Below are 9,056 nucleotides of genomic sequence, written 5' to 3'. Positions count from 1 at the left end.
GCTGCCATATTATAGAGCAGGTGACACGTACAGAGCGCTGCCATCATTGAAGCTGTTCATTCGCTATCATTTGAAACAACAATTATAATGCGCACTCCAAATGATTATGCGTCACGCGAGAATGGGTCGTATGTCATATGCGGAGACGTTAGCTCCAGGCCAGCCTGTACAATCGTTCAAACTGGCCAGGAGCTAGGCTTTCCGCTATAAAGTCACGCAACGTTTCGTGGTCTCACAAGAGGACAGGGAAGCTCCTGACCCGACTGTCCGTATGCGCGTTTTGCCTGGAGCTACGCTGGCCGCATACGACATAATGCCCTTTTTTACATGACGCGGACCAAGTGTGATTTGATCACAATACAAGAGTTGGCTATGTCGTTACATGACCTTCTTAGTTTCAAGACTTATTAAGACGTGCCCTCGAAAGATTTACCTCGTTCGATAACTTTTTAAGTCACGCTTTTTACAGGATTTTGTATGAAAAAAACATCGAAAAAAGAAGCTTGGAAATTCCTTACTTTTTTGGTCGTCTACATTTGCCAACGACTGCTCGGTCACTTGTTATAATTGTTACTATTTTTCTTCCTGTTTTGTTTTTTAACGTTATGAGGACTAAATTTTCATTTTGTTTAAGTGTGTTTTTCCTGTGTTTTTGTGTTTATTTAAACGAACATGCGAACTGTTTTATTGACAAAGAGGTTACGACAAAATCTGGTTCGTCTACAAATAATTGCTTTTGGTTTGACTATCTACCATCACTTAAATCGTGAATGTAACGGCTGTGATTCGACGCATGAACACTAGTGTCACAATTAATATCGACGGATTTCAGGTACGTAAATGAACTTAATTCATATATCACTTATGTGTAATTACCCTAATATAGAAATCGAACACGTCTTATTGTAGGGATTTGCCAAATGATACACATGTACATTCGTAACAACCAGATAATAAAGGTGTATGTATATGAGTTCAGAGTACGTATTATTTTCTTTTTTTGCGAGAAGCGACATGTCAACGAATTGTTCATTACACATCACGGCACAGCCAAATTGTTTTCACGTTACGTCTATTATTGAACGAACGCGTATATTTCTGCAATATCCACGCAGAGTTGTCGTTCCTTGCTCTCACATACAATGTATGTAATGTAACCGTCGTGCAAGACATTGATATTTCTGGCAAAAATGAAGCACGTTTTCTGCATTGAAATGGTAAGAGTCATTCCATCTTGAATTCAAAGCTATTTTATACTCATTAATGATAATGGTATATCGCTTTGGTCGCTATTAAGCCAGGACATCGGTTTTAAAATCTACGCGTCTATTGCAGTTTCATGCTTTAGCGCATGATTCACATAGATTCAAATATTGATTGCGGTTTTATTGCACAGCGAAATGCCTATAAGGCGTGTGTGTAATCAGTCTTGATAGTTGATCTTGATAGTTTATTAGTTGAATTAGTTGAATAATGATATAAAGTGAACACCTGTTCAAAATGATATGACATTCTATATCAACATCCTCCGTGGACGTCAATGAAAATCGCGATACTACCATAAATATGGTCCGTGCTGTGTTAAAAGGGGGTTAAATGAATGTGCGTAAAGTGTCGTCCCAGATTAGCATGTGCAGTCCGCAGTAGTAGTAGTAGTAGTAGTATAGGTGTTGGTAGTAATAGTTGTAGTAGTAGTAGTAGTTGTAGTAGTAGTAGTAGTAGTAGTAGTAGTAGTAGTAGTAGTAGTAGTAGTAGTTGTAGTAGCAGTAGTAGTAGTAGTAGTAGTAGTAGTTGTAGTAGCAGTAGTAGTAGTAGTAGTAGTAGTAGTTGTTGTAGTAGTAGTAATTGTTGTAGTAGTTGTAGTAGTATAAGTAGTAGTTGTTGTTGTTGTAGTAGTAGTAGTAGTAGTAGTAGTAGTAGTAGTTTTTCAATCTTTACCGTAGCTAACACTGACTGTGAGACCAAATTGTTTATTTAAGTTTCTGTAACCTTAGGCTGTACAATCGACTTGTTTTTGTTCAGACATAATTTAAGAGTGATGTGATAGCATATTAGTAAAAAAAGCCACTGCATTTTGATTGTAGGCATCAAGTTCCTCATTAAAATTCCATTTATTTCCGAGTCTTTGAAAATAAGGATTCGCCGTTATTTATGTGCACTGAAGTTTACATTCTTAAGCGATAAGGACACATTCAACATGTCATCTTGTTGAAAACCAAGGAATCTATTTAAAAAGCTCTTCAAGATTGTGGACAGGCAAACATTTTACATAAGATTTGCCCGTCTATCGTATTTAATGTTTCAAATATATATACAGTTAATCACAAAATTGGTGCATTTATAATTGCATTTTCTTTGACAAACATTTAACAACTTAATCGCGCACTTATAGACAGTGCTTTAACGTATTTACACTGATGTCAAACTGAATTTCGACGGATTTTACGACCCTCGAACAAACTTAAATCATTACAAAAAAACGCAAACTCATTACAGTACCCAATATCTGTGTTTGTATTTCCCCAAATTGGCAAACTGTTTTGCGACCCGTCGCATTGCAGATTTGCCTCATGATATTGTAAGCGGCAATCGTCGGGCAAAAAAGTACGCATTATGTTTGCAGGGTCCAGTTGCGTGCAAAATTCTGACCATGTCAAGTGATCGGTTAGTTATGACAACACCGAACATTAATGCACACTAGTGACACTTCTGAGCCCAAGAATCTTATAAACTTAATAAATGTGTCAGTATCCAGAAATCTGCAATGGAAGGCACACGACTGGGAAATAACTAAGCTACATGCTGGTTATTGCAGATCTGGACTTAACCCATTTATGCCTAGTGGACTCTTCCATCCTTCTAAATTGGATCAATTTATTTCCAAAAATTAGGGATTTCTAGATGAATATTTCTTACAAAAATTCCTTTAAGCAAACAGCGCAGACCCTGATGAGACGCCGCATAACGCGGCGTCTCATCTGGGTCTGAGCTGTTTGCCAATGCCTTTTTTTTCTAGACGCTAGGCATAAATGGGTTAATAAAATTATTGCAGTATATATATATTTTTATTATATGAGTTTACGTAATATTTACGGGTATTATTAAGCGCTTATCACCATGATTACAGTGTGATTTATTAAGAATGAATTGTTTTACACATACGCTATATTGGCAATATACAATTTCCAATTGCAACATTTGTCGTTTGTTTAAGACTTCATGTGTATCAATTTGTACCAACCGTCTTGAAACCGGTGGTAATATGAGACGTCTGCGATAACAGGTGTAAATCTTGAGCCAGGGCTTATTATTTTGTCATTAGGAAAAAACCCATATCCGTTCAATGTTTATTTAAACTAATAGAGCTCTAGATAAACAATTGCTTCAAGATATTACAAATGCCGCTTTGTGTTTTTGTACATATGAAAGTTGATTTGATTAATGGTTTCCAAAAAAAAATCATACACAAAATATTAAAAAGAACGAAATTCTTACACATGAACAGATTTAAATATTGTTTGTGCATATGCTATTTTTTGTACTGAATTGATGCTGAAATCCAGAGAATTTTAACGCTAGTTTCGGACCTCGGTTAATTCAGGTTTTATACATCTATCACGTCATTTGACACAGATATGTTTTTATATCGTACATAAATCTTTCCCGGGGAAAAAACACAAGCACTTTAAAAGATTTCCAACATTTAAGCAACCAAATTTACTTTCGTTCGGTTTAAAGTTGCTTTTAAATAGAAATATTTTGAAATACGTAATGCAACATTCGATGAATAGAGTTTTGGCATTTGCTAGTAAAAGGGGCATGTCAGCCATAGATAAATCGATTGCGACGCCGTACTCGACTTTACAGTATACGTTCAAGTGTTCTAAAATACCCATATCCTCGACTTGTTCATCTTAGAATAAAAATATATCGTGACACATTCCGTGTTAGTAATTTATTATGACAGGAATGCAAAGTATTTCAAAAAGGTAGTAATGGCACATTTTGGTATGTAATTATATTCAATTTTATTATTTTCTTGAACAGAACTAATAAATAAGAGCCGATCATCGATCATCTATAAATAACATAATATTATGGCTATCATGGCTATAATGTATGGAAATATGATTTAATGTAACGTTTTTTTCTGTTTCTACAATAATTGTTGATTGGATGCATAAGTTTCTCTTAAATATGTGCACGTTAATAAATAAGAGACACATATCTTTCGTCGCATTTGTTTCACCATCCCACATGAAAAAGACATCGCAAAAAGTCACGTGATACGGGCACACAGTATACGTTGCCCATTGGCAGAAATCCGATTTTTTTTATAAATGATCAAATAAAAATTGCTTTTTTCAGTAAACGTATGTGTCAACGTGAACTGTAAAATCAATCATTAACATCGAAATATTTTACAGTTCTATTTTCGCTCAGGTTAAATCAGTGGCACTTTCTTTAAATTTCATTTTAATATGAGAATGTCATTTCGAAAAAAATCCGCCATATCATATGGACATACATTCCAACATACTCCCACTAAAATATCGCTGTAATGCGGACCTTAATCATCTAACACACGTATAATTTATCGAAACGTACTGAAAATCTTGAAGTTTTATTAAAAACTATACCGTGTTATAATTCACAATGTTACCGATTGCCATCATCAATTGATTGTGAAGGCGCTCTCTAGATGTCACAGCACGTAGTTTAACTTTTCTTCCTACAGACCAGAATCAAATTAATAATTATTTGATATTGTAATTTAATATGATTTTGAATCTGAAAAGTCGTAATGCTGATTTGAAAAATATGTTATTAAACAGGATATTAAATAGTTGAATACTATGAATTAATGTTACAAAATAAAGCCGTAAGCAGGCTTCATGATAACGTATGAAGCCTGTTCTTTACTCTCCGTATGATTTACTTAAAACTTCTTGATGTTTTGTATTTATTTAATTTAAATAAAAATATCCACTTTCTAGTTAGCAAATATCTTTATTTATTTTAGAACATAAAATACTGGAATGAAACAGATTTTGAGAGCATAATACGAATGTTCTCGACCTACGTGATCATAAAACGAAGCTATGTCATCAATATTTAAGACGGATTCTACAAGTTGCAATTGATTTAATACATGCAGATCTTTTCTTAAATAGAAAAAAAAGGTTACGTTTTAAATGTACATTTACAATCACTTTCCAAAGAAACTAGATATGACTTGGGGTCATGTTAACGATTGGGTGAAAACTAACCAAAATCGCAATCTTAAGTTCACAATCTGTCATGAAAATTATGCAGGTTAGCTGGTGTATTGCACATAAAAGTCGAGGTGTGGCGAAGATAAAAGCATAAATATATACATTAAAAAGGCCTTTTCATAGATTTTGGCATATTTTTAAGTTTGTTATTAAATGCTTTATATTGAGAATAAAATAAAAAAAGGAAAAAAAAGTAGCCGGTACCAGGGCTCGAACCAGTGACCCCCGGAGTCCTGGAGTTAGTCTGAAGTAAAAACGCTTTGGCCCTCTCGGCTATTCCGCCAGCTATACACAGTATAAGTATTTTATACTTTATATAAGCAATCTTCGTAGTTTCGTAAATTTAAACGACAACAACAGAACTCTCCAAATTATTCAATCGTTTCGCGTTGCAACGCTTTATAATTTTTAGGTTTTCAAATCGTCAAAATATAAATATAATGGCTATATTGGACTATGGTAAATGTTCAGTAATACTGTTACCTCACAAATATCATAACTAAAACGAAAATTTGCGAATCTGAAACAACTTTTTTCAATTTTGTCAATTTACCAAACCGTGAAAAGATCCCTTTAAGCTGCTGAACGCGTTCTACAATATATATATATATATATATATATATATATATATATATATATATATATATATATATATATATATATGCACTAAACATGATGATCAAAGGATTATACATATTGTTGTCATTTTCACTGTCGTAGTTCTAGCTAGTTATGTACGCATTATCCCCATATAATGATAAATACAAACAGTCGGAACATCACATTGTTGTTGTGAAAAGTAATTAAAGAACATACGTCATGCCTTTTTAAAGGAGTGTTTGCATTACAAGTGCTGCAAAGAAAACTAGATCATCTTAAATTGAATTAAAGAACGAATGATAAGGCTTTTAATCCTATTTTTATTTCACGGTATCGATTTGAAAAGTGAATTATTTTGTTTTGATTGAACCCCAGTGCTTTGTAGTCCAAACGACATAATTAAAGGCTATTTTTGAACGTTTAATGTTTAATTTTCAGATGTTTCAACTGTTTTCATTCCTTGTCATCACGTGTGTGCACTCTTCACTGTCTCCGATGGACATCTGTGAAAGTGAACATTCTGTATTCTTCCGCATCATGTTGACGTTCAAGTGCTGCATTTGCGAAAACTCACGTATTGAAAGTTCATTGACGATTGACGTGTGATTTTCGTTAATGTTATCTTAGACGTCTATTCTGTCATTGCATTCAGCGTTATAGATAATTTTTGACCCATGGGGGTAAATACCCCCACCTTTCAAGGCATGGGGGTAAATTGTCAAATTTTGCCTTGCTTGAAGGGTAATTTGCTCAAAGTAAAACAAGAATATAGACGGGGTACAGACACACTACTTTAATCATGTTAAACACAATGAACCATTAACAATGTGTATTCCTTCATAGTAGGAGGTTTCTTAAAGTGTTTTTGTTTTTTTAACTGTGCTTGGTTTATAGGCTGCCACCACCGTGAGCCACGGAAAACTTTTTTGCCAACTTTCAACAGTTGTTTAATTAGTGTTTAAGTGTTTCCTTTTTGATTTGAAAACAGCTGAAATTAAATCATTCAGTATTGGCAGTACAATGTTTTTACTCGAAACAACTTTTGCCGTATAAAAAGAATCAATTTTACTTTGAGAAGTAATTTGTTTTGGCTTCGAAGAAGCCATGCTGACTTCTTCATGCGTCTAGATGATACAGAGTATACATACCGACTGGCTATGTATTTCTACAATCCAGCACACAAATTATCTCTAATTTTTACTACAACCAGTCTCATATTTTGGCAAAAGACAATCAGCTGTTTATATCTTTTGTTTAAGTTGTACGCAGAGTATTTACATTTGCGTAAGTCCAGATTGACTTGCTTAAATGTACGCACGGAAATGATAAATTAATCGTATCTTGATTTTTCTAATGCGTATATTACGCTGATGCGCAGCTTACTTAGAACGCTGTCATTGTATGCTGGAAAACCCAAAGGCGGCGTCCGTTGAGTACAGGTGAACTTTTTACATTGATGGAGGGATTCAGTACGGGTGATTGAAAGCTCACGCGAAGTTGTTGAAGTTACTGTTAATCAAAGGTATTTCGCTAAAAATAATAAACGCACCTTTTTTTGTAAGTATAACCAAGGGAAGTTTCCCTCATTCCATGTATGTATAATGTTCATGAGATTGTGTAAGGGATCCACCACGAGTTGTCTGTCATAACATATTTCTATTTTATTACACGAAATTCAAGGTATAGCATGTGATACAGTTTAATTAGGTGTCCATTTTTGTCAAGCACCATGTCGTTCGGTAAAAAAACACACATCATTTCTAAATATTGATGTATCAACCCGCTAATGTAGACGTCCTGGTGTCCGTTACCTAAGCATGTATTTGAAATATGAATGATCGTCCTTAGATAACTAGGATAGTCCTTCGAGCCACTTGTGTGCCCCCCTCCCCCCCCTCCCCCCTCCCCCCTTCCCCCCTCCCCCGGAAAGGCACGTCTTGATCATTGCCCTGGATGTTATTCAGTATTCCATTCATTTAAGATTGCGAAGTCATTGTTAGGTATGTGATTATATATCCGTAACATTTTAATCAAGGTATGCATTTGCTGATTCTGCCATTTAATTGAAACTGGAACTTAAACTCTCATGAGACAGCTATAACGATATTTTCCCATTCATGCCTAGCGTCCTGAAAAAAGGACATTGCAAACAGCGTAGACCCAGATGAGACGCCGCCTGATGCGGCGTCTCATCTGGGTCTGCGCTGTTTGCTTAAAGGAATTTCAGTAAGTCATATTCTAAATATAGAAATAAATATACTTGACATCCCTAATTTTGGAAATAAATTGATCCAATTTAGAAGGATGGGAGAGTCCACTAGGCATAAATGGGTTAACGAATGTAATTTTCGCGTGCGTTTCAGCACTTCTTCTTTACATTTCCCATTTAAATTTAAACCAAAACATGACACTTCTTTAACATTAAGGAATTTCGAAAGCTCTCAAGTAAACAAACATCGTATAGATGTGTACTAAAAAATTATAGCGTGTCATCTTAAGCCTATTTTATATGGAAACGTACTGAAAAATGTACTGAAACAAACCGAAACATTTATTTTATACTACAGTTATATTACTGAAAAATTTACCGATTATTTAAATGATTGATTTTTAATGACGATGCGCTCTCAATAACGTACACCACGAAGTAACTATCCTCCCCACACCCAAGCGTCATATTACAAATAATCGAATGGTTCAAATTACAATTAATAATTATTTGATCGGCTAAACCATGTGTTTTTGTTCTTTTACTGGTGAAGGATGGAAACAATGATGACACAGCAGACACTTTTGTAAAATGGTTGAAGACTTTTGGAAGAAAAAGATACATTTAACGCTGCTTGTTGTCATTAACATAGACTCCAACAAGTGTACCGTGTGATAGACTGATAGTTACTGCACAACAACACCGGAAACTAGTAATTATAGATGCTTTTTCGAATTCAATAATGTAAAATTGTATATTAAAGCACATGTATATATTGTGACCTTTCACAGATTTCGGCATGTATAGAAATGGGTCATTAAATGCTTAAAATTGATAAATGTAAACACCGGAATTAAATAGCTCCAGTAAAAAACACGAACACACTTTAAAAAGGGAAACAAGTAATCCTCAACAGGGCTCGAACCGCTTTCCCTTGGAGTAAAACTCCAGCATTTCAACCTTTCGGTCAT

Source organism: Dreissena polymorpha, chromosome 4, assembly GCF_020536995.1.
Source record: "Dreissena polymorpha isolate Duluth1 chromosome 4, UMN_Dpol_1.0, whole genome shotgun sequence".
Taxonomy (NCBI): domain Eukaryota; kingdom Metazoa; phylum Mollusca; class Bivalvia; order Myida; family Dreissenidae; genus Dreissena; species Dreissena polymorpha.
This window is presented reverse-complemented; position numbering follows the sequence as displayed.